We start from the raw sequence: 26,089 nt of genomic DNA, 5'->3' as shown, positions 1-26,089 counted from the left end.
AGACCCCCCCCCCCCCCATGTTATGTTACATAGTTACATAGTTAGTACGGTCGAAAAAAGACATATGTCCATCACGTTCAACCAGGGAATTAAGGGGTAGGGGTGTGGCGCGATATTGGGGAAGGGATGAGATTTTATATTTCTTCATAAGCATTAATCTTATTTTGTCAATTAGGAACATTCAGCACCCACCCGCTATCAAGGCAGCTGCCTATCATGTCATGCCCTACCTGCACAGGTGTGCTGGCTACTCAAATGATCCAATTAAGGAGGCCATTTAGTCAGCAGCAGCAGAAGTCCTGTGCCTGGACGCTCCAACAGGGGCCAGACACAAGCAGAAGCAGAAGCAGCAGAAGCAGCAGCAGCACCACCTTTTGTTTTTTGGCTGCAGCAGCAGCAAGGCCCACAGGGCTGGCTAGCTGGCTAGCCAGCAAGCAGGTAGCAATGAAAGTAGGAATCTTTCTTTTTAACCCTGTAAGGGGGTGGTGCACTGTACCCGAAGATACTGCCATATCGGGTCAATGCATAGGGCGACGGAAGCAAGCTTCGAAATCGGCCCCCGTTCTCAAAAATCCATTTAATATATGGTCCCCAGATAGGGGACGTATCAGATATTAAACTGATAAGAACAGATACTACACTTGATCTTAGCCAAAAGGCCGAGAAGCGATAACCGTGAAAGGGGCGGGCCCAACAAGGTCCCCTTCATGGGCACTATCACTGCTTGCTGTCAGGGAGGCTGCCAGACAATTTTCCATGCACACTCTGGGCTGGGGGGCAGTCAACCACCAGTACACACAGCAGAACCTAAACCCATACCATTATTGCTAAGCAGCAAGACAGGGGCCCATTGCACTCCCACGGGGCCTTTTTAAATGCAATCCATAACCCGGATTTGCCAGGAACCCTTCTTACTCCTCCTACTTGCATGTGACACTGGGCTTAGGATCTGCATAGGAAACACACACACAAGCACACACCTACCTTTGTTGCCTGCAGATGCCTCCTTGGCTGTCCCCAAACGGTATCAAACCAACACCCACGGGAAGCTGTAAGCATAGAGGACATGCCTGCACCCCATTGGACTTACCTGTGTGGGTTAAATCCGGGTTATTTGACAACCTATGGCGGTGATGGTTCTGCTCAGGCAGAGCAGTGCTGATGCTCCTCATAAAGCTGTCGCTGCTGTGAAGGTTCTAGGTGACATCACAAATCCCTTTGGTTACATACACAACAAAGCTGGGTTGTTGTTGTTTACACTCTGCAAGGCCTGTGGAAGTGAGTGACATCATAGCACTGTAGTTCTGAGGGTTCAAGATGGATGCAACAATCTCCTGTTGCTTCTATGAAGGCCGTAATAGACGACATCACCAAACAGCTCCATAGTCACATACACAGCAAAGGAGAGATGTTGTTTACACCTAGTGATGTCAGTGGTATTGAGTGACATCACAGCACAGTGCTAAGGCTCCTGGGCCTGGACACAGCAGCGGCTGCAATATCTCAACGGAGAATACGTTTATATCTATATGTGTGTGTGCGCATATATATATATATATATATATATATATATATATATATATATATATATTTCTCCGCCGAAATCACTTTTAAACCCATTTCCACCTTTTTTTCCCTTCTCTTCCTCTTACTTTTTTTTCACGTTTTTTTACGTTTTTCTCCTTTTCGCCTCTTTTCTGGGCGTATTATTCTTCTTTTTCTTCTTTTTTTTCGTCTAATGCATACCCCATCAGTGCAGCAATGCTTATTCAATACCGCCAGCAGATGGAGACACTGGGGGATAATTTTCTAAGGATTTATACTGATTTTTCCTGTCTGAATTTGTCGCACAGAAAGTTGCAGGCCAAATATGTGTGACATTTCTGCGACTTTAGCTTCTAGAGCATTTTTACAACATTATACATAGGTGCTGAATACATAAAAAGCGACTGTTCAGCGACAGACAAGTCGCATCGGCTGAAAGTAGGCCAGAATGTCAGTCCATGTTGGAGCAGGTTTAGATACAGTCTAAAGCATAGATCTCAAAGTCTGTGCACAGAATTTAGCAAGGGCCTCGCACCTTCTGATGCATCAGGTAGGTGCACAATAGCATAGCCTAACCCTCTGTACTTTGGTCTATATTGATGCGGGACATAGACAGCCAGCTGATGACCAATCCATTAGTGCAATGGATGGCTGGAAGCATTTGTCTTTGCCTTTGCAATACCACAGAAGCAATGCATGGTCAATGTACAGCAATGACACACCTGTGTGAACAGCCAGGAGACCCCCCCCCCCCCCATGTTATGTTACATAGTTACATAGTTAGTACGGTCGAAAAAAGACATATGTCCATCACGTTCAACCAGGGAATTAAGGGGTAGGGGTGTGGCGCGATATTGGGGAAGGGATGAGATTTTATATTTCTTCATAAGCATTAATCTTATTTTGTCAATTAGGAACATTCAGCACCCACCCGCTATCAAGGCAGCTGCCTATCATGTCATGCCCTACCTGCACAGGTGTGCTGGCTACTCAAATGATCCAATTAAGGAGGCCATTTAGTCAGCAGCAGCAGAAGTCCTGTGCCTGGACGCTCCAACAGGGGCCAGACACAAGCAGAAGCAGAAGCAGCAGAAGCAGCAGCAGCACCACCTTTTGTTTTTTGGCTGCAGCAGCAGCAAGGCCCACAGGGCTGGCTAGCTGGCTAGCCAGCAAGCAGGTAGCAATGAAAGTAGGAATCTTTCTTTTTAACCCTGTAAGGGGGTGGTGCACTGTACCCGAAGATACTGCCATATCGGGTCAATGCATAGGGCGACGGAAGCAAGCTTCGAAATCGGCCCCCGTTCTCAAAAATCCATTTAATATATGGTCCCCAGATAGGGGACGTATCAGATATTAAACTGATAAGAACAGATACTACACTTGATCTTAGCCAAAAGGCCGAGAAGCGATAACCGTGAAAGGGGCGGGCCCAACAAGGTCCCCTTCATGGGCACTATCACTGCTTGCTGTCAGGGAGGCTGCCAGACAATTTTCCATGCACACTCTGGGCTGGGGGGCAGTCAACCACCAATACACACAGCAGAACCTAAACCCATACCATTATTGCTAAGCAGCAAGACAGGGGCCCATTGCACTCCCACGGGGCCTTTTTAAATGCAATCCATAACCCGGATTTGCCAGGAACCCTTCTTACTCCTCCTACTTGCATGTGACACTGGGCTTAGGATCTGCATAGGAAACACACACACAAGCACACACCTACCTTTGTTGCCTGCAGATGCCTCCTTGGCTGTCCCCAAACGGTATCAAACCAACACCCACGGGAAGCTGTAAGCATAGAGGACATGCCTGCACCCCATTGGACTTACCTGTGTGGGTTAAATCCGGGTTATTTGACAACCTATGGCGGTGATGGTTCTGCTCAGGCAGAGCAGTGCTGATGCTCCTCATAAAGCTGTCGCTGCTGTGAAGGTTCTAGGTGACATCACAAATCCCTTTGGTTACATACACAACAAAGCTGGGTTGTTGTTGTTTACACTCTGCAAGGCCTGTGGAAGTGAGTGACATCATAGCACTGTAGTTCTGAGGGTTCAAGATGGATGCAACAATCTCCTGTTGCTTCTATGAAGGCCGTAATAGACGACATCACCAAACAGCTCCATAGTCACATACACAGCAAAGGAGAGATGTTGTTTACACCTAGTGATGTCAGTGGTATTGAGTGACATCACAGCACAGTGCTAAGGCTCCTGGGCCTGGACACAGCAGCGGCTGCAATATCTCAACGGAGAATACGTTTATATCTATATGTGTGTGTGCGCATATATATATATATATATATATATATATATATATATATATATATATTTCTCCGCCGAAATCACTTTTAAACCCATTTCCACCTTTTTTTCCCTTCTCTTCCTCTTACTTTTTTTTCACGTTTTTTTACGTTTTTCTCCTTTTCGCCTCTTTTCTGGGCGTATTATTCTTCTTTTTCTTCTTTTTTTTCGTCTAATGCATACCCCATCAGTGCAGCAATGCTTATTCAATACCGCCAGCAGATGGAGACACTGGGGGATAATTTTCTAAGGATTTATACTGATTTTTCCTGTCTGAATTTGTCGCACAGAAAGTTGCAGGCCAAATATGTGTGACATTTCTGCGACTTTAGCTTCTAGAGCATTTTTACAACATTATACATAGGTGCTGAATACATAAAAAGCGACTGTTCAGCGACAGACAAGTCGCATCGGCTGAAAGTAGGCCAGAATGTCAGTCCATGTTGGAGCAGGTTTAGATACAGTCTAAAGCATAGATCTCAAAGTCTGTGCACAGAATTTAGCAAGGGCCTCGCACCTTCTGATGCATCAGGTAGGTGCACAATAGCATAGCCTAACCCTCTGTACTTTGGTCTATATTGATGCGGGACATAGACAGCCAGCTGATGACCAATCCATTAGTGCAATGGATGGCTGGAAGCATTTGTCTTTGCCTTTGCAATACCACAGAAGCAATGCATGGTCAATGTACAGCAATGACACACCTGTGTGAACAGCCAGGAGACCCCCCCCCCCCCATGTTATGTTACATAGTTACATAGTTAGTACGGTCGAAAAAAGACATATGTCCATCACGTTCAACCAGGGAATTAAGGGGTAGGGGTGTGGCGCGATATTGGGGAAGGGATGAGATTTTATATTTCTTCATAAGCATTAATCTTATTTTGTCAATTAGGAACATTCAGCACCCACCCGCTATCAAGGCAGCTGCCTATCATGTCATGCCCTACCTGCACAGGTGTGCTGGCTACTCAAATGATCCAATTAAGGAGGCCATTTAGTCAGCAGCAGCAGAAGTCCTGTGCCTGGACGCTCCAACAGGGGCCAGACACAAGCAGAAGCAGAAGCAGCAGAAGCAGCAGCAGCACCACCTTTTGTTTTTTGGCTGCAGCAGCAGCAAGGCCCACAGGGCTGGCTAGCTGGCTAGCCAGCAAGCAGGTAGCAATGAAAGTAGGAATCTTTCTTTTTAACCCTGTAAGGGGGTGGTGCACTGTACCCGAAGATACTGCCATATCGGGTCAATGCATAGGGCGACGGAAGCAAGCTTCGAAATCGGCCCCCGTTCTCAAAAATCCATTTAATATATGGTCCCCAGATAGGGGACGTATCAGATATTAAACTGATAAGAACAGATACTACACTTGATCTTAGCCAAAAGGCCGAGAAGCGATAACCGTGAAAGGGGCGGGCCCAACAAGGTCCCCTTCATGGGCACTATCACTGCTTGCTGTCAGGGAGGCTGCCAGACAATTTTCCATGCACACTCTGGGCTGGGGGGCAGTCAACCACCAGTACACACAGCAGAACCTAAACCCATACCATTATTGCTAAGCAGCAAGACAGGGGCCCATTGCACTCCCACGGGGCCTTTTTAAATGCAATCCATAACCCGGATTTGCCAGGAACCCTTCTTACTCCTCCTACTTGCATGTGACACTGGGCTTAGGATCTGCATAGGAAACACACACACAAGCACACACCTACCTTTGTTGCCTGCAGATGCCTCCTTGGCTGTCCCCAAACGGTATCAAACCAACACCCACGGGAAGCTGTAAGCATAGAGGACATGCCTGCACCCCATTGGACTTACCTGTGTGGGTTAAATCCGGGTTATTTGACAACCTATGGCGGTGATGGTTCTGCTCAGGCAGAGCAGTGCTGATGCTCCTCATAAAGCTGTCGCTGCTGTGAAGGTTCTAGGTGACATCACAAATCCCTTTGGTTACATACACAACAAAGCTGGGTTGTTGTTGTTTACACTCTGCAAGGCCTGTGGAAGTGAGTGACATCATAGCACTGTAGTTCTGAGGGTTCAAGATGGATGCAACAATCTCCTGTTGCTTCTATGAAGGCCGTAATAGACGACATCACCAAACAGCTCCATAGTCACATACACAGCAAAGGAGAGATGTTGTTTACACCTAGTGATGTCAGTGGTATTGAGTGACATCACAGCACAGTGCTAAGGCTCCTGGGCCTGGACACAGCAGCGGCTGCAATATCTCAACGGAGAATACGTTTATATCTATATGTGTGTGTGCGCATATATATATATATATATATATATATATATATATATATATATATTTCTCCGCCGAAATCACTTTTAAACCCATTTCCACCTTTTTTTCCCTTCTCTTCCTCTTACTTTTTTTTCACGTTTTTTTACGTTTTTCTCCTTTTCGCCTCTTTTCTGGGCGTATTATTCTTCTTTTTCTTCTTTTTTTTCGTCTAATGCATACCCCATCAGTGCAGCAATGCTTATTCAATACCGCCAGCAGATGGAGACACTGGGGGATAATTTTCTAAGGATTTATACTGATTTTTCCTGTCTGAATTTGTCGCACAGAAAGTTGCAGGCCAAATATGTGTGACATTTCTGCGACTTTAGCTTCTAGAGCATTTTTACAACATTATACATAGGTGCTGAATACATAAAAAGCGACTGTTCAGCGACAGACAAGTCGCATCGGCTGAAAGTAGGCCAGAATGTCAGTCCATGTTGGAGCAGGTTTAGATACAGTCTAAAGCATAGATCTCAAAGTCTGTGCACAGAATTTAGCAAGGGCCTCGCACCTTCTGATGCATCAGGTAGGTGCACAATAGCATAGCCTAACCCTCTGTACTTTGGTCTATATTGATGCGGGACATAGACAGCCAGCTGATGACCAATCCATTAGTGCAATGGATGGCTGGAAGCATTTGTCTTTGCCTTTGCAATACCACAGAAGCAATGCATGGTCAATGTACAGCAATGACACAGCTGTGTGAACAGCCAGGAGACCCCCCCCCCCCCCATGTTATGTTACATAGTTACATAGTTAGTACGGTCGAAAAAAGACATATGTCCATCACGTTCAACCAGGGAATTAAGGGGTAGGGGTGTGGCGCGATATTGGGGAAGGGATGAGATTTTATATTTCTTCATAAGCATTAATCTTATTTTGTCAATTAGGAACATTCAGCACCCACCCGCTATCAAGGCAGCTGCCTATCATGTCATGCCCTACCTGCACAGGTGTGCTGGCTACTCAAATGATCCAATTAAGGAGGCCATTTAGTCAGCAGCAGCAGAAGTCCTGTGCCTGGACGCTCCAACAGGGGCCAGACACAAGCAGAAGCAGAAGCAGCAGAAGCAGCAGCAGCACCACCTTTTGTTTTTTGGCTGCAGCAGCAGCAAGGCCCACAGGGCTGGCTAGCTGGCTAGCCAGCAAGCAGGTAGCAATGAAAGTAGGAATCTTTCTTTTTAACCCTGTAAGGGGGTGGTGCACTGTACCCGAAGATACTGCCATATCGGGTCAATGCATAGGGCGACGGAAGCAAGCTTCGAAATCGGCCCCCGTTCTCAAAAATCCATTTAATATATGGTCCCCAGATAGGGGACGTATCAGATATTAAACTGATAAGAACAGATACTACACTTGATCTTAGCCAAAAGGCCGAGAAGCGATAACCGTGAAAGGGGCGGGCCCAACAAGGTCCCCTTCATGGGCACTATCACTGCTTGCTGTCAGGGAGGCTGCCAGACAATTTTCCATGCACACTCTGGGCTGGGGGGCAGTCAACCACCAGTACACACAGCAGAACCTAAACCCATACCATTATTGCTAAGCAGCAAGACAGGGGCCCATTGCACTCCCACGGGGCCTTTTTAAATGCAATCCATAACCCGGATTTGCCAGGAACCCTTCTTACTCCTCCTACTTGCATGTGACACTGGGCTTAGGATCTGCATAGGAAACACACACACAAGCACACACCTACCTTTGTTGCCTGCAGATGCCTCCTTGGCTGTCCCCAAACGGTATCAAACCAACACCCACGGGAAGCTGTAAGCATAGAGGACATGCCTGCACCCCATTGGACTTACCTGTGTGGGTTAAATCCGGGTTATTTGACAACCTATGGCGGTGATGGTTCTGCTCAGGCAGAGCAGTGCTGATGCTCCTCATAAAGCTGTCGCTGCTGTGAAGGTTCTAGGTGACATCACAAATCCCTTTGGTTACATACACAACAAAGCTGGGTTGTTGTTGTTTACACTCTGCAAGGCCTGTGGAAGTGAGTGACATCATAGCACTGTAGTTCTGAGGGTTCAAGATGGATGCAACAATCTCCTGTTGCTTCTATGAAGGCCGTAATAGACGACATCACCAAACAGCTCCATAGTCACATACACAGCAAAGGAGAGATGTTGTTTACACCTAGTGATGTCAGTGGTATTGAGTGACATCACAGCACAGTGCTAAGGCTCCTGGGCCTGGACACAGCAGCGGCTGCAATATCTCAACGGAGAATACGTTTATATCTATATGTGTGTGTGCGCATATATATATATATATATATATATATATATATATATATATATATATATTTCTCCGCCGAAATCACTTTTAAACCCATTTCCACCTTTTTTTCCCTTCTCTTCCTCTTACTTTTTTTTCACGTTTTTTTACGTTTTTCTCCTTTTCGCCTCTTTTCTGGGCGTATTATTCTTCTTTTTCTTCTTTTTTTTCGTCTAATGCATACCCCATCAGTGCAGCAATGCTTATTCAATACCGCCAGCAGATGGAGACACTGGGGGATAATTTTCTAAGGATTTATACTGATTTTTCCTGTCTGAATTTGTCGCACAGAAAGTTGCAGGCCAAATATGTGTGACATTTCTGCGACTTTAGCTTCTAGAGCATTTTTACAACATTATACATAGGTGCTGAATACATAAAAAGCGACTGTTCAGCGACAGACAAGTCGCATCGGCTGAAAGTAGGCCAGAATGTCAGTCCATGTTGGAGCAGGTTTAGATACAGTCTAAAGCATAGATCTCAAAGTCTGTGCACAGAATTTAGCAAGGGCCTCGCACCTTCTGATGCATCAGGTAGGTGCACAATAGCATAGCCTAACCCTCTGTACTTTGGTCTATATTGATGCGGGACATAGACAGCCAGCTGATGACCAATCCATTAGTGCAATGGATGGCTGGAAGCATTTGTCTTTGCCTTTGCAATACCACAGAAGCAATGCATGGTCAATGTACAGCAATGACACACCTGTGTGAACAGCCAGGAGACCCCCCCCCCCCATGTTATGTTACATAGTTAGTACGGTCGAAAAAAGACATATGTCCATCACGTTCAACCAGGGAATTAAGGGGTAGGGGTGTGGCGCGATATTGGGGAAGGGATGAGATTTTATATTTCTTCATAAGCATTAATCTTATTTTGTCAATTAGGAACATTCAGCACCCACCCGCTATCAAGGCAGCTGCCTATCATGTCATGCCCTACCTGCACAGGTGTGCTGGCTACTCAAATGATCCAATTAAGGAGGCCATTTAGTCAGCAGCAGCAGAAGTCCTGTGCCTGGACGCTCCAACAGGGGCCAGACACAAGCAGAAGCAGAAGCAGCAGAAGCAGCAGCAGCACCACCTTTTGTTTTTTGGCTGCAGCAGCAGCAAGGCCCACAGGGCTGGCTAGCTGGCTAGCCAGCAAGCAGGTAGCAATGAAAGTAGGAATCTTTCTTTTTAACCCTGTAAGGGGGTGGTGCACTGTACCCGAAGATACTGCCATATCGGGTCAATGCATAGGGCGACGGAAGCAAGCTTCGAAATCGGCCCCCGTTCTCAAAAATCCATTTAATATATGGTCCCCAGATAGGGGACGTATCAGATATTAAACTGATAAGAACAGATACTACACTTGATCTTAGCCAAAAGGCCGAGAAGCGATAACCGTGAAAGGGGCGGGCCCAACAAGGTCCCCTTCATGGGCACTATCACTGCTTGCTGTCAGGGAGGCTGCCAGACAATTTTCCATGCACACTCTGGGCTGGGGGGCAGTCAACCACCAGTACACACAGCAGAACCTAAACCCATACCATTATTGCTAAGCAGCAAGACAGGGGCCCATTGCACTCCCACGGGGCCTTTTTAAATGCAATCCATAACCCGGATTTGCCAGGAACCCTTCTTACTCCTCCTACTTGCATGTGACACTGGGCTTAGGATCTGCATAGGAAACACACACACAAGCACACACCTACCTTTGTTGCCTGCAGATGCCTCCTTGGCTGTCCCCAAACGGTATCAAACCAACACCCACGGGAAGCTGTAAGCATAGAGGACATGCCTGCACCCCATTGGACTTACCTGTGTGGGTTAAATCCGGGTTATTTGACAACCTATGGCGGTGATGGTTCTGCTCAGGCAGAGCAGTGCTGATGCTCCTCATAAAGCTGTCGCTGCTGTGAAGGTTCTAGGTGACATCACAAATCCCTTTGGTTACATACACAACAAAGCTGGGTTGTTGTTGTTTACACTCTGCAAGGCCTGTGGAAGTGAGTGACATCATAGCACTGTAGTTCTGAGGGTTCAAGATGGATGCAACAATCTCCTGTTGCTTCTATGAAGGCCGTAATAGACGACATCACCAAACAGCTCCATAGTCACATACACAGCAAAGGAGAGATGTTGTTTACACCTAGTGATGTCAGTGGTATTGAGTGACATCACAGCACAGTGCTAAGGCTCCTGGGCCTGGACACAGCAGCGGCTGCAATATCTCAACGGAGAATACGTTTATATCTATATGTGTGTGTGCGCATATATATATATATATATATATATATATATATATATATATATATATTTCTCCGCCGAAATCACTTTTAAACCCATTTCCACCTTTTTTTCCCTTCTCTTCCTCTTACTTTTTTTTCACGTTTTTTTACGTTTTTCTCCTTTTCGCCTCTTTTCTGGGCGTATTATTCTTCTTTTTCTTCTTTTTTTTCGTCTAATGCATACCCCATCAGTGCAGCAATGCTTATTCAATACCGCCAGCAGATGGAGACACTGGGGGATAATTTTCTAAGGATTTATACTGATTTTTCCTGTCTGAATTTGTCGCACAGAAAGTTGCAGGCCAAATATGTGTGACATTTCTGCGACTTTAGCTTCTAGAGCATTTTTACAACATTATACATAGGTGCTGAATACATAAAAAGCGACTGTTCAGCGACAGACAAGTCGCATCGGCTGAAAGTAGGCCAGAATGTCAGTCCATGTTGGAGCAGGTTTAGATACAGTCTAAAGCATAGATCTCAAAGTCTGTGCACAGAATTTAGCAAGGGCCTCGCACCTTCTGATGCATCAGGTAGGTGCACAATAGCATAGCCTAACCCTCTGTACTTTGGTCTATATTGATGCGGGACATAGACAGCCAGCTGATGACCAATCCATTAGTGCAATGGATGGCTGGAAGCATTTGTCTTTGCCTTTGCAATACCACAGAAGCAATGCATGGTCAATGTACAGCAATGACACACCTGTGTGAACAGCCAGGAGACCCCCCCCCCCCCATGTTATGTTACATAGTTACATAGTTAGTACGGTCGAAAAAAGACATATGTCCATCACGTTCAACCAGGGAATTAAGGGGTAGGGGTGTGGCGCGATATTGGGGAAGGGATGAGATTTTATATTTCTTCATAAGCATTAATCTTATTTTGTCAATTAGGAACATTCAGCACCCACCCGCTATCAAGGCAGCTGCCTATCATGTCATGCCCTACCTGCACAGGTGTGCTGGCTACTCAAATGATCCAATTAAGGAGGCCATTTAGTCAGCAGCAGCAGAAGTCCTGTGCCTGGACGCTCCAACAGGGGCCAGACACAAGCAGAAGCAGAAGCAGCAGAAGCAGCAGCAGCACCACCTTTTGTTTTTTGGCTGCAGCAGCAGCAAGGCCCACAGGGCTGGCTAGCTGGCTAGCCAGCAAGCAGGTAGCAATGAAAGTAGGAATCTTTCTTTTTAACCCTGTAAGGGGGTGGTGCACTGTACCCGAAGATACTGCCATATCGGGTCAATGCATAGGGCGACGGAAGCAAGCTTCGAAATCGTCCCCCGTTCTCAAAAATCCATTTAATATATGGTCCCCAGATAGGGGACGTATCAGATATTAAACTGATAAGAACAGATACTACACTTGATCTTAGCCAAAAGGCCGAGAAGCGATAACCGTGAAAGGGGCGGGCCCAACAAGGTCCCCTTCATGGGCACTATCACTGCTTGCTGTCAGGGAGGCTGCCAGACAATTTTCCATGCACACTCTGGGCTGGGGGGCAGTCAACCACCAGTACACACAGCAGAACCTAAACCCATACCATTATTGCTAAGCAGCAAGACAGGGGCCCATTGCACTCCCACGGGGCCTTTTTAAATGCAATCCATAACCCGGATTTGCCAGGAACCCTTCTTACTCCTCCTACTTGCATGTGACACTGGGCTTAGGATCTGCATAGGAAACACACACACAAGCACACACCTACCTTTGTTGCCTGCAGATGCCTCCTTGGCTGTCCCCAAACGGTATCAAACCAACACCCACGGGAAGCTGTAAGCATAGAGGACATGCCTGCACCCCATTGGACTTACCTGTGTGGGTTAAATCCGGGTTATTTGACAACCTATGGCGGTGATGGTTCTGCTCAGGCAGAGCAGTGCTGATGCTCCTCATAAAGCTGTCGCTGCTGTGAAGGTTCTAGGTGACATCACAAATCCCTTTGGTTACATACACAACAAAGCTGGGTTGTTGTTGTTTACACTCTGCAAGGCCTGTGGAAGTGAGTGACATCATAGCACTGTAGTTCTGAGGGTTCAAGATGGATGCAACAATCTCCTGTTGCTTCTATGAAGGCCGTAATAGACGACATCACCAAACAGCTCCATAGTCACATACACAGCAAAGGAGAGATGTTGTTTACACCTAGTGATGTCAGTGGTATTGAGTGACATCACAGCACAGTGCTAAGGCTCCTGGGCCTGGACACAGCAGCGGCTGCAATATCTCAACGGAGAATACGTTTATATCTATATGTGTGTGTGCGCATATATATATATATATATATATATATATATATATATATATATATATTTCTCCGCCGAAATCACTTTTAAACCCATTTCCACCTTTTTTTCCCTTCTCTTCCTCTTACTTTTTTTTCACGTTTTTTTACGTTTTTCTCCTTTTCGCCTCTTTTCTGGGCGTATTATTCTTCTTTTTCTTCTTTTTTTTCGTCTAATGCATACCCCATCAGTGCAGCAATGCTTATTCAATACCGCCAGCAGATGGAGACACTGGGGGATAATTTTCTAAGGATTTATACTGATTTTTCCTGTCTGAATTTGTCGCACAGAAAGTTGCAGGCCAAATATGTGTGACATTTCTGCGACTTTAGCTTCTAGAGCATTTTTACAACATTATACATAGGTGCTGAATACATAAAAAGCGACTGTTCAGCGACAGACAAGTCGCATCGGCTGAAAGTAGGCCAGAATGTCAGTCCATGTTGGAGCAGGTTTAGATACAGTCTAAAGCATAGATCTCAAAGTCTGTGCACAGAATTTAGCAAGGGCCTCGCACCTTCTGATGCATCAGGTAGGTGCACAATAGCATAGCCTAACCCTCTGTACTTTGGTCTATATTGATGCGGGACATAGACAGCCAGCTGATGACCAATCCATTAGTGCAATGGATGGCTGGAAGCATTTGTCTTTGCCTTTGCAATACCACAGAAGCAATGCATGGTCAATGTACAGCAATGACACACCTGTGTGAACAGCCAGGAGACCCCCCCCCCCCCCATGTTATGTTACATAGTTACATAGTTAGTACGGTCGAAAAAAGACATATGTCCATCACGTTCAACCAGGGAATTAAGGGGTAGGGGTGTGGCGCGATATTGGGGAAGGGATGAGATTTTATATTTCTTCATAAGCATTAATCTTATTTTGTCAATTAGGAACATTCAGCACCCACCCGCTATCAAGGCAGCTGCCTATCATGTCATGCCCTACCTGCACAGGTGTGCTGGCTACTCAAATGATCCAATTAAGGAGGCCATTTAGTCAGCAGCAGCAGAAGTCCTGTGCCTGGACGCTCCAACAGGGGCCAGACACAAGCAGAAGCAGAAGCAGCAGAAGCAGCAGCAGCACCACCTTTTGTTTTTTGGCTGCAGCAGCAGCAAGGCCCACAGGGCTGGCTAGCTGGCTAGCCAGCAAGCAGGTAGCAATGAAAGTAGGAATCTTTCTTTTTAACCCTGTAAGGGGGTGGTGCACTGTACCCGAAGATACTGCCATATCGGGTCAATGCATAGGGCGACGGAAGCAAGCTTCGAAATCGGCCCCCGTTCTCAAAAATCCATTTAATATATGGTCCCCAGATAGGGGACGTATCAGATATTAAACTGATAAGAACAGATACTACACTTGATCTTAGCCAAAAGGCCGAGAAGCGATAACCGTGAAAGGGGCGGGCCCAACAAGGTCCCCTTCATGGGCACTATCACTGCTTGCTGTCAGGGAGGCTGCCAGACAATTTTCCATGCACACTCTGGGCTGGGGGGCAGTCAACCACCAGTACACACAGCAGAACCTAAACCCATACCATTATTGCTAAGCAGCAAGACAGGGGCCCATTGCACTCCCACGGGGCCTTTTTAAATGCAATCCATAACCCGGATTTGCCAGGAACCCTTCTTACTCCTCCTACTTGCATGTGACACTGGGCTTAGGATCTGCATAGGAAACACACACACAAGCACACACCTACCTTTGTTGCCTGCAGATGCCTCCTTGGCTGTCCCCAAACGGTATCAAACCAACACCCACGGGAAGCTGTAAGCATAGAGGACATGCCTGCACCCCATTGGACTTACCTGTGTGGGTTAAATCCGGGTTATTTGACAACCTATGGCGGTGATGGTTCTGCTCAGGCAGAGCAGTGCTGATGCTCCTCATAAAGCTGTCGCTGCTGTGAAGGTTCTAGGTGACATCACAAATCCCTTTGGTTACATACACAACAAAGCTGGGTTGTTGTTGTTTACACTCTGCAAGGCCTGTGGAAGTGAGTGACATCATAGCACTGTAGTTCTGAGGGTTCAAGATGGATGCAACAATCTCCTGTTGCTTCTATGAAGGCCGTAATAGACGACATCACCAAACAGCTCCATAGTCACATACACAGCAAAGGAGAGATGTTGTTTACACCTAGTGATGTCAGTGGTATTGAGTGACATCACAGCACAGTGCTAAGGCTCCTGGGCCTGGACACAGCAGCGGCTGCAATATCTCAACGGAGAATACGTTTATATCTATATGTGTGTGTGCGCATATATATATATATATATATATATATATATATATATATATATATTTCTCCGCCGAAATCACTTTTAAACCCATTTCCACCTTTTTTTCCCTTCTCTTCCTCTTACTTTTTTTTCACGTTTTTTTACGTTTTTCTCCTTTTCGCCTCTTTTCTGGGCGTATTATTCTTCTTTTTCTTCTTTTTTTTCGTCTAATGCATACCCCATCAGTGCAGCAATGCTTATTCAATACCGCCAGCAGATGGAGACACTGGGGGATAATTTTCTAAGGATTTATACTGATTTTTCCTGTCTGAATTTGTCGCACAGAAAGTTGCAGGCCAAATATGTGTGACATTTCTGCGACTTTAGCTTCTAGAGCATTTTTACAACATTATACATAGGTGCTGAATACATAAAAAGCGACTGTTCAGCGACAGACAAGTCGCATCGGCTGAAAGTAGGCCAGAATGTCAGTCCATGTTGGAGCAGGTTTAGATACAGTCTAAAGCATAGATCTCAAAGTCTGTGCACAGAATTTAGCAAGGGCCTCGCACCTTCTGATGCATCAGGTAGGTGCACAATAGCATAGCCTAACCCTCTGTACTTTGGTCTATATTGATGCGGGACATAGACAGCCAGCTGATGACCAATCCATTAGTGCAATGGATGGCTGGAAGCATTTGTCTTTGCCTTTGCAATACCACAGAAGCAATGCATGGTCAATGTACAGCAATGACACACCTGTGTGAACAGCCAGGAGACCCCCCCCCCCCCATGTTATGTTACATAGTTACATAGTTAGTACGGTCGAAAAAAGACATATGTCCATCACGTTCAACCAGGGAATTAAGGGGTAGGGGTGTGGCGCGATATTGGGGAAGGGATGAGATTTTATATTTCTTCATAAGCATTAATCTTATTTTGTCAATTAGGAACATTCAGCACCCACCCGCTATCAAGGCAGCTGCCTATCATGTCATGCCCTACCTGCACAGGTGTGCTGGCTACTCAAATGATCCAATTAAGGAGGCCATTTAGTCAGCAGCAGCAGAAGTCCTGTGCCTGGACGCTCCAACGGGGGCCAGACACAAGCAGAAGCAGAAGCAGCAGAAGCAGCAGCAGCACCACCTTTTGTTTTTTGGCTGCAGCAGCAGCAAGGCCCACAGGGCTGGCTAGCTGGCTAGCCAGCAAGCAGGTAGCAATGAAAGTAGGAATCTTTCTTTTTAACCCTGTAAGGGGGTGGTGCACTGTACCCGAAGATACTGCCATATCGGGTCAATGCATAGGGCGACGGAAGCAAGCTTCGAAATCGGCCCCCGTTCTCAAAAATCCATTTAATATATGGTCCCCAGATAGGGGACGTATCAGATATTAAACTGATAAGAACAGATACTACACTTGATCTTAGCCAAAAGGCCGAGAAGCGATAACCGTGAAAGGGGCGGGCCCAACAAGGTCCCCTTCATGGGCACTATCACTGCTTGCTGTCAGGGAGGCTGCCAGACAATTTTCCATGCACACTCTGGGCTGGGGGGCAGTCAACCACCAGTACACACAGCAGAACCTAAACCCATACCATTATTGCTAAGCAGCAAGACAGGGGCCCATTGCACTCCCACGGGGCCTTTTTAAATGCAATCCATAACCCGGATTTGCCAGGAACCCTTCTTACTCCTCCTACTTGCATGTGACACTGGGCTTAGGATCTGCATAGGAAACACACACACAAGCACACACCTACCTTTGTTGCCTGCAGATGCCTCCTTGGCTGTCCCCAAACGGTATCAAACCAACACCCACGGGAAGCTGTAAGCATAGAGGACATGCCTGCACCCCATTGGACTTACCTGTGTGGGTTAAATCCGGGTTATTTGACAACCTATGGCGGTGATGGTTCTGCTCAGGCAGAGCAGTGCTGATGCTCCTCATAAAGCTGTCGCTGCTGTGAAGGTTCTAGGTGACATCACAAATCCCTTTGGTTACATACACAACAAAGCTGGGTTGTTGTTGTTTACACTCTGCAAGGCCTGTGGAAGTGAGTGACATCATAGCACTGTAGTTCTGAGGGTTCAAGATGGATGCAACAATCTCCTGTTGCTTCTATGAAGGCCGTAATAGACGACATCACCAAACAGCTCCATAGTCACATACACAGCAAAGGAGAGATGTTGTTTACACCTAGTGATGTCAGTGGTATTGAGTGACATCACAGCACAGTGCTAAGGCTCCTGGGCCTGGACACAGCAGCGGCTGCAATATCTCAACGGAGAATACGTTTATATCTATATGTGTGTGTGCGCATATATATATATATATATATATATATATATATATATATATATTTCTCCGCCGAAATCACTTTTAAACCCATTTCCACCTTTTTTTCCCTTCTCTTCCTCTTACTTTTTTTTCACGTTTTTTTACGTTTTTCTCCTTTTCGCCTCTTTTCTGGGCGTATTATTCTTCTTTTTCTTCTTTTTTTTCGTCTAATGCATACCCCATCAGTGCAGCAATGCTTATTCAATACCGCCAGCAGATGGAGACACTGGGGGATAATTTTCTAAGGATTTATACTGATTTTTCCTGTCTGAATTTGTCGCACAGAAAGTTGCAGGCCAAATATGTGTGACATTTCTGCGACTTTAGCTTCTAGAGCATTTTTACAACATTATACATAGGTGCTGAATACATAAAAAGCGACTGTTCAGCGACAGACAAGTCGCATCGGCTGAAAGTAGGCCAGAATGTCAGTCCATGTTGGAGCAGGTTTAGATACAGTCTAAAGCATAGATCTCAAAGTCTGTGCACAGAATTTAGCAAGGGCCTCGCACCTTCTGATGCATCAGGTAGGTGCACAATAGCATAGCCTAACCCTCTGTACTTTGGTCTATATTGATGCGGGACATAGACAGCCAGCTGATGACCAATCCATTAGTGCAATGGATGGCTGGAAGCATTTGTCTTTGCCTTTGCAATACCACAGAAGCAATGCATGGTCAATGTACAGCAATGACACACCTGTGTGAACAGCCAGGAGACCCCCCCCCATGTTATGTTACATAGTTACATAGTTAGTACGGTCGAAAAAAGACATATGTCCATCACGTTCAACCAGGGAATTAAGGGGTAGGGGTGTGGCGCGATATTGGGGAAGGGATGAGATTTTATATTTCTTCATAAGCATTAATCTTATTTTGTCAATTAGGAACATTCAGCACCCACCCGCTATCAAGGCAGCTGCCTATCATGTCATGCCCTACCTGCACAGGTGTGCTGGCTACTCAAATGATCCAATTAAGGAGGCCATTTAGTCAGCAGCAGCAGAAGTCCTGTGCCTGGACGCTCCAACAGGGGCCAGACACAAGCAGAAGCAGAAGCAGCAGAAGCAGCAGCAGCACCACCTTTTGTTTTTTGGCTGCAGCAGCAGCAAGGCCCACAGGGCTGGCTAGCTGGCTAGCCAGCAAGCAGGTAGCAATGAAAGTAGGAATCTTTCTTTTTAACCCTGTAAGGGGGTGGTGCACTGTACCCGAAGATACTGCCATATCGGGTCAATGCATAGGGCGACGGAAGCAAGCTTCGAAATCGGCCCCCGTTCTCAAAAATCCATTTAATATATGGTCCCCAGATAGGGGACGTATCAGATATTAAACTGATAAGAACAGATACTACACTTGATCTTAGCCAAAAGGCCGAGAAGCGATAACCGTGAAAGGGGCGGGCCCAACAAGGTCCCCTTCATGGGCACTATCACTGCTTGCTGTCAGGGAGGCTGCCAGACAATTTTCCATGCACACTCTGGGCTGGGGGGCAGTCAACCACCAGTACACACAGCAGAACCTAAACCCATACCATTATTGCTAAGCAGCAAGACAGGGGCCCATTGCACTCCCACGGGGCCTTTTTAAATGCAATCCATAACCCGGATTTGCCAGGAACCCTTCTTACTCCTCCTACTTGCATGTGACACTGGGCTTAGGATCTGCATAGGAAACACACACACAAGCACACACCTACCTTTGTTGCCTGCAGATGCCTCCTTGGCTGTCCCCAAACGGTATCAAACCAACACCCACGGGAAGCTGTAAGCATAGAGGACATGCCTGCACCCCATTGGACTTACCTGTGTGGGTTAAATCCGGGTTATTTGACAACCTATGGCGGTGATGGTTCTGCTCAGGCAGAGCAGTGCTGATGCTCCTCATAAAGCTGTCGCTGCTGTGAAGGTTCTAGGTGACATCACAAATCCCTTTGGTTACATACACAACAAAGCTGGGTTGTTGTTGTTTACACTCTGCAAGGCCTGTGGAAGTGAGTGACATCATAGCACTGTAGTTCTGAGGGTTCAAGATGGATGCAACAATCTCCTGTTGCTTCTATGAAGGCCGTAATAGACGACATCACCAAACAGCTCCATAGTCACATACACAGCAAAGGAGAGATGTTGTTTACACCTAGTGATGTCAGTGGTATTGAGTGACATCACAGCACAGTGCTAAGGCTCCTGGGCCTGGACACAGCAGCGGCTGCAATATCTCAACGGAGAATACGTTTATATCTATATGTGTGTGTGCGCATATATATATATATATATATATATATATATATATATATATATTTCTCCGCCGAAATCACTTTTAAACCCATTTCCACCTTTTTTTCCCTTCTCTTCCTCTTACTTTTTTTTCACGTTTTTTTACGTTTTTCTCCTTTTCGCCTCTTTTCTGGGCGTATTATTCTTCTTTTTCTTCTTTTTTTCCGTCTAATGCATACCCCATCAGTGCAGCAATGCTTATTCAATACCGCCAGCAGATGGAGACACTGGGGGATAATTTTCTAAGGATTTATACTGATTTTTCCTGTCTGAATTTGTCGCACAGAAAGTTGCAGGCCAAATATGTGTGACATTTCTGCGACTTTAGCTTCTAGAGCATTTTTACAACATTATACATAGGTGCTGAATACATAAAAAGCGACTGTTCAGCGACAGACAAGTCGCATCGGCTGAAAGTAGGCCAGAATGTCAGTCCATGTTGGAGCAGGTTTAGATACAGTCTAAAGCATAGATCTCAAAGTCTGTGCACAGAATTTAGCAAGGGCCTCGCACCTTCTGATGCATCAGGTAGGTGCACAATAGCATAGCCTAACCCTCTGTACTTTGGTCTATATTGATGCGGGACATAGACAGCCAGCTGATGACCAATCCATTAGTGCAATGGATGGCTGGAAGCATTTGTCTTTGCCTTTGCAATACCACAGAAGCAATGCATGGTCAATGTACAGCAATGACACACCTGTGTGAACAGCCAGGAGACCCCCCCCCCCCCCCATGTTATGTTACATAGTTACATAGTTAGTACGGTCGAAAAAAGACATATGTCCATCACGTTCAACCAGGGAATTAAGGGGTAGGGGTGTGGCGCGATATTGGGGAAGGGATGAGATTTTATATTTCTTCATAAGCATTAATCTTATTTTGTCAATTAGGAACATTCAGCACCCACCCGCTATCAAGGCAGCTGCCTATCATGTCATGCCCTACCTGCACAGGTGTGCTGGCTACTCAAATGATCCAATTAAGGAGGCCATTTAGTCAGCAGCAGCAGAAGTCCTGTGCCTGGACGCTCCAACAGGGGCCAGACACAAGCAGAAGCAGAAGCAGCAGAAGCAGCAGCAGCACCACCTTTTGTTTTTTGGCTGCAGCAGCAGCAAGGCCCACAGGGCTGGCTAGCTGGCTAGCCAGCAAGCAGGTAGCAATGAAAGTAGGAATCTTTCTTTTTAACCCTGTAAGGGGGTGGTGCACTGTACCCGAAGATACTGCCATATCGGGTCAATGCATAGGGCGACGGAAGCAAGCTTCGAAATCGGCCCCCGTTCTCAAAAATCCATTTAATATATGGTCCCCAGATAGGGGACGTATCAGATATTAAACTGATAAGAACAGATACTACACTTGATCTTAGCCAAAAGGCCGAGAAGCGATAACCGTGAAAGGGGCGGGCCCAACAAGGTCCCCTTCATGGGCACTATCACTGCTTGCTGTCAGGGAGGCTGCCAGACAATTTTCCATGCACACTCTGGGCTGGGGGGCAGTCAACCACCAGTACACACAGCAGAACCTAAACCCATACCATTATTGCTAAGCAGCAAGACAGGGGCCCATTGCACTCCCACGGGGCCTTTTTAAATGCAATCCATAACCCGGATTTGCCAGGAACCCTTCTTACTCCTCCTACTTGCATGTGACACTGGGCTTAGGATCTGCATAGGAAACACACACACAAGCACACACCTACCTTTGTTGCCTGCAGATGCCTCCTTGGCTGTCCCCAAACGGTATCAAACCAACACCCACGGGAAGCTGTAAGCATAGAGGACATGCCTGCACCCCATTGGACTTACCTGTGTGGGTTAAATCCGGGTTATTTGACAACCTATGGCGGTGATGGTTCTGCTCAGGCAGAGCAGTGCTGATGCTCCTCATAAAGCTGTCGCTGCTGTGAAGGTTCTAGGTGACATCACAAATCCCTTTGGTTACATACACAACAAAGCTGGGTTGTTGTTGTTTACACTCTGCAAGGCCTGTGGAAGTGAGTGACATCATAGCACTGTAGTTCTGAGGGTTCAAGATGGATGCAACAATCTCCTGTTGCTTCTATGAAGGCCGTAATAGACGACATCACCAAACAGCTCCATAGTCACATACACAGCAAAGGAGAGATGTTGTTTACACCTAGTGATGTCAGTGGTATTGAGTGACATCACAGCACAGTGCTAAGGCTCCTGGGCCTGGACACAGCAGCGGCTGCAATATCTCAACGGAGAATACGTTTATATCTATATGTGTGTGTGCGCATATATATATATATATATATATATATATATATATATATATATATTTCTCCGCCGAAATCACTTTTAAACCCATTTCCACCTTTTTTTCCCTTCTCTTCCTCTTACTTTTTTTTCACGTTTTTTTACGTTTTTCTCCTTTTCGCCTCTTTTCTGGGCGTATTATTCTTCTTTTTCTTCTTTTTTTTCGTCTAATGCATACCCCATCAGTGCAGCAATGCTTATTCAATACCGCCAGCAGATGGAGACACTGGGGGATAATTTTCTAAGGATTTATACTGATTTTTCCTGTCTGAATTTGTCGCACAGAAAGTTGCAGGCCAAATATGTGTGACATTTCTGCGACTTTAGCTTCTAGAGCATTTTTACAACATTATACATAGGTGCTGAATACATAAAAAGCGACTGTTCAGCGACAGACAAGTCGCATCGGCTGAAAGTAGGCCAGAATGTCAGTCCATGTTGGAGCAGGTTTAGATACAGTCTAAAGCATAGATCTCAAAGTCTGTGCACAGAATTTAGCAAGGGCCTCGCACCTTCTGATGCATCAGGTAGGTGCACAATAGCATAGCCTAACCCTCTGTACTTTGGTCTATATTGATGCGGGACATAGACAGCCAGCTGATGACCAATCCATTAGTGCAATGGATGGCTGGAAGCATTTGTCTTTGCCTTTGCAATACCACAGAAGCAATGCATGGTCAATGTACAGCAATGACACACCTGTGTGAACAGCCAGGAGACCCCCCCCCCCCCCATGTTATGTTACATAGTTACATAGTTAGTACGGTCGAAAAAAGACATATGTCCATCACGTTCAACCAGGGAATTAAGGGGTAGGGGTGTGGCGCGATATTGGGGAAGGGATGAGATTTTATATTTCTTCATAAGCATTAATCTTATTTTGTCAATTAGGAACATTCAGCACCCACCCGCTATCAAGGCAGCTGCCTATCATGTCATGCCCTACCTGCACAGGTGTGCTGGCTACTCAAATGATCCAATTAAGGAGGCCATTTAGTCAGCAGCAGCAGAAGTCCTGTGCCTGGACGCTCCAACAGGGGCCAGACACAAGCAGAAGCAGCAGAAGCAGCAGCAGCACCACCTTTTGTTTTTTGGCTGCAGCAGCAGCAAGGCCCACAGGGCTGGCTAGCTGGCTAGCCAGCAAGCAGGTAGCAATGAAAGTAGGAATCTTTCTTTTTAACCCTGTAAGGGGGTGGTGCACTGTACCCGAAGATACTGCCATATCGGGTCAATGCATAGGGCGACGGAAGCAAGCTTCGAAATCGGCCCCCGTTCTCAAAAATCCATTTAATATATGGTCCCCAGATAGGGGACGTATCAGATATTAAACTGATAAGAACAGATACTACACTTGATCTTAGCCAAAAGGCCGAGAAGCGATAACCGTGAAAGGGGCGGGCCCAACAAGGTCCCCTTCATGGGCACTATCACTGCTTGCTGTCAGGGAGGCTGCCAGACAATTTTCCATGCACACTCTGGGCTGGGGGGCAGTCAACCACCAGTACACACAGCAGAACCTAAACCCATACCATTATTGCTAAGCAGCAAGACAGGGGCCCATTGCACTCCCACGGGGCCTTTTTAAATGCAATCCATAACCCGGATTTGCCAGGAACCCTTCTTACTCCTCCTACTTGCATGTGACACTGGGCTTAGGATCTGCATAGGAAACACACACACAAGCACACACCTACTTTTGTTGCCTGCAGATGCCTCCTTGGCTGTCCCCAAACGGTATCAAACCAACACCCACGGGAAGCTGTAAGCATAGAGGACATGCCTGCACCCCATTGGACTTACCTGTGTGGGTTAAATCCGGGTTATTTGACAACCTATGGCGGTGATGGTTCTGCTCAGGCAGAGCAGTGCTGATGCTCCTCATAAAGCTGTCGCTGCTGTGAAGGTTCTAGGTGACATCACAAATCCCTTTGGTTACATACACAACAAAGCTGGGTTGTTGTTGTTTACACTCTGCAAGGCCTGTGGAAGTGAGTGACATCATAGCACTGTAGTTCTGAGGGTTCAAGATGGATGCAACAATCTCCTGTTGCTTCTATGAAGGCCGTAATAGACGACATCACCAAACAGCTCCATAGTCACATACACAGCAAAGGAGAGATGTTGTTTACACCTAGTGATGTCAGTGGTATTGAGTGACATCACAGCACAGTGCTAAGGCTCCTGGGCCTGGACACAGCAGCGGCTGCAATATCTCAACGGAGAATACGTTTATATCTATATGTGTGTGTGCGCATATATATATATATATATATATATATATATATATATATATATATATATATATATATTTCTCCGCCGAAATCACTTTTAAACCCATTTCCACCTTTTTTTCCCTTCTCTTCCTCTTACTTTTTTTTCACGTTTTTTTACGTTTTTCTCCTTTTCGCCTCTTTTCTGGGCGTATTATTCTTCTTTTTCTTCTTTTTTTTCGTCTAATGCATACCCCATCAGTGCAGCAATGCTTATTCAATACCGCCAGCAGATGGAGACACTGGGGGATAATTTTCTAAGGATTTATACTGATTTTTCCTGTCTGAATTTGTCGCACAGAAAGTTGCAGGCCAAATATGTGTGACATTTCTGCGACTTTAGCTTCTAGAGCATTTTTACAACATTATACATAGGTGCTGAATACATAAAAAGCGACTGTTCAGCGACAGACAAGTCGCATCGGCTGAAAGTAGGCCAGAATGTCAGTCCATGTTGGAGCAGGTTTAGATACAGTCTAAAGCATAGATCTCAAAGTCTGTGCACAGAATTTAGCAAGGGCCTCGCACCTTCTGATGCATCAGGTAGGTGCACAATAGCATAGCCTAACCCTCTGTACTTTGGTCTATATTGATGCGGGACATAGACAGCCAGCTGATGACCAATCCATTAGTGCAATGGATGGCTGGAAGCATTTGTCTTTGCCTTTGCAATACCACAGAAGCAATGCATGGTCAATGTACAGCAATGACACACCTGTGTGAACAGCCAGGAGACCCCCCCCCCCCCCATGTTATGTTACATAGTTACATAGTTAGTACGGTCGAAAAAAGACATATGTCCATCACGTTCAACCAGGGAATTAAGGGGTAGGGGTGTGGCGCGATATTGGGGAAGGGATGAGATTTTATATTTCTTCATAAGCATTAATCTTATTTTGTCAATTAGGAACATTCAGCACCCACCCGCTATCAAGGCAGCTGCCTATCATGTCATGCCCTACCTGCACAGGTGTGCTGGCTACTCAAATGATCCAATTAAGGAGGCCATTTAGTCAGCAGCAGCAGAAGTCCTGTGCCTGGACGCTCCAACAGGGGCCAGACACAAGCAGAAGCAGAAGCAGCAGAAGCAGCAGCAGCACCACCTTTTGTTTTTTGGCTGCAGCAGCAGCAAGGCCCACAGGGCTGGCTAGCTGGCTAGCCAGCAAGCAGGTAGCAATGAAAGTAGGAATCTTTCTTTTTAACCCTGTAAGGGGGTGGTGCACTGTACCCGAAGATACTGCCATATCGGGTCAATGCATAGGGCGACGGAAGCAAGCTTCGAAATCGGCCCCCGTTCTCAAAAATCCATTTAATATATGGTCCCCAGATAGGGGACGTATCAGATATTAAACTGATAAGAACAGATACTACACTTGATCTTAGCCAAAAGGCCGAGAAGCGATAACCGTGAAAGGGGCGGGCCCAACAAGGTCCCCTTCATGGGCACTATCACTGCTTGCTGTCAGGGAGGCTGCCAGACAATTTTCCATGCACACTCTGGGCTGGGGGGCAGTCAACCACCAGTACACACAGCAGAACCTAAACCCATACCATTATTGCTAAGCAGCAAGACAGGGGCCCATTGCACTCCCACGGGGCCTTTTTAAATGCAATCCATAACCCGGATTTGCCAGGAACCCTTCTTACTCCTCCTACTTGCATGTGACACTGGGCTTAGGATCTGCATAGGAAACACACACACAAGCACACACCTACCTTTGTTGCCTGCAGATGCCTCCTTG

At 46.2% G+C, this 26,089-nt stretch overlaps 12 non-coding genes across 12 annotated transcripts; all 12 read right to left on the bottom strand.

The window, feature by feature from the left end:
- Nucleotides 1-480: 480 nt before the first annotated feature.
- On the bottom strand, nt 481-671 carry LOC130309126 (U2 spliceosomal RNA). Its single transcript, XR_008857840.1, has one exon. It is a non-coding gene; the product is annotated as a U2 spliceosomal RNA (small nuclear RNA).
- Nucleotides 672-2,764: 2,093 nt separating this feature from the next.
- On the bottom strand, nt 2,765-2,955 carry LOC130309125 (U2 spliceosomal RNA). The gene has a single exon (XR_008857839.1). It is a non-coding gene; the product is annotated as a U2 spliceosomal RNA (small nuclear RNA).
- A 2,090-nt stretch (nt 2,956-5,045) lies between these two features.
- On the bottom strand, nt 5,046-5,236 carry LOC130309124 (U2 spliceosomal RNA). Its single transcript, XR_008857838.1, has one exon. It is a non-coding gene; the product is annotated as a U2 spliceosomal RNA (small nuclear RNA).
- A 2,089-nt stretch (nt 5,237-7,325) lies between these two features.
- On the bottom strand, nt 7,326-7,516 carry LOC130309123 (U2 spliceosomal RNA). Its single transcript, XR_008857837.1, has one exon. It is a non-coding gene; the product is annotated as a U2 spliceosomal RNA (small nuclear RNA).
- A 2,083-nt stretch (nt 7,517-9,599) lies between these two features.
- Nucleotides 9,600-9,790, bottom strand: LOC130309122 (U2 spliceosomal RNA). Its single transcript, XR_008857836.1, has one exon. It is a non-coding gene; the product is annotated as a U2 spliceosomal RNA (small nuclear RNA).
- Nucleotides 9,791-11,880: 2,090 nt separating this feature from the next.
- Nucleotides 11,881-12,071, bottom strand: LOC130309131 (U2 spliceosomal RNA). Its single transcript, XR_008857843.1, has one exon. It is a non-coding gene; the product is annotated as a U2 spliceosomal RNA (small nuclear RNA).
- Nucleotides 12,072-14,162: 2,091 nt separating this feature from the next.
- On the bottom strand, nt 14,163-14,353 carry LOC130309120 (U2 spliceosomal RNA). The gene has a single exon (XR_008857834.1). It is a non-coding gene; the product is annotated as a U2 spliceosomal RNA (small nuclear RNA).
- A 2,088-nt stretch (nt 14,354-16,441) lies between these two features.
- On the bottom strand, nt 16,442-16,632 carry LOC130309119 (U2 spliceosomal RNA). The gene has a single exon (XR_008857833.1). It is a non-coding gene; the product is annotated as a U2 spliceosomal RNA (small nuclear RNA).
- Nucleotides 16,633-18,714: 2,082 nt separating this feature from the next.
- LOC130309118 (U2 spliceosomal RNA) lies at nt 18,715-18,905 on the bottom strand. The gene has a single exon (XR_008857832.1). It is a non-coding gene; the product is annotated as a U2 spliceosomal RNA (small nuclear RNA).
- A 2,088-nt stretch (nt 18,906-20,993) lies between these two features.
- On the bottom strand, nt 20,994-21,184 carry LOC130309117 (U2 spliceosomal RNA). Its single transcript, XR_008857831.1, has one exon. It is a non-coding gene; the product is annotated as a U2 spliceosomal RNA (small nuclear RNA).
- A 2,083-nt stretch (nt 21,185-23,267) lies between these two features.
- Nucleotides 23,268-23,458, bottom strand: LOC130309116 (U2 spliceosomal RNA). The gene has a single exon (XR_008857830.1). It is a non-coding gene; the product is annotated as a U2 spliceosomal RNA (small nuclear RNA).
- A 2,101-nt stretch (nt 23,459-25,559) lies between these two features.
- LOC130309115 (U2 spliceosomal RNA) lies at nt 25,560-25,750 on the bottom strand. The gene has a single exon (XR_008857829.1). It is a non-coding gene; the product is annotated as a U2 spliceosomal RNA (small nuclear RNA).
- Nucleotides 25,751-26,089: the final 339 nt, after the last annotated feature.

Source organism: Hyla sarda, unplaced genomic scaffold, assembly GCF_029499605.1.
Source record: "Hyla sarda isolate aHylSar1 unplaced genomic scaffold, aHylSar1.hap1 scaffold_1506, whole genome shotgun sequence".
NCBI lineage: Eukaryota > Metazoa > Chordata > Amphibia > Anura > Hylidae > Hyla > Hyla sarda.
Note: the sequence above shows the minus strand (reverse complement) of the source record. Positions and strands in the feature narration are given on the sequence as shown.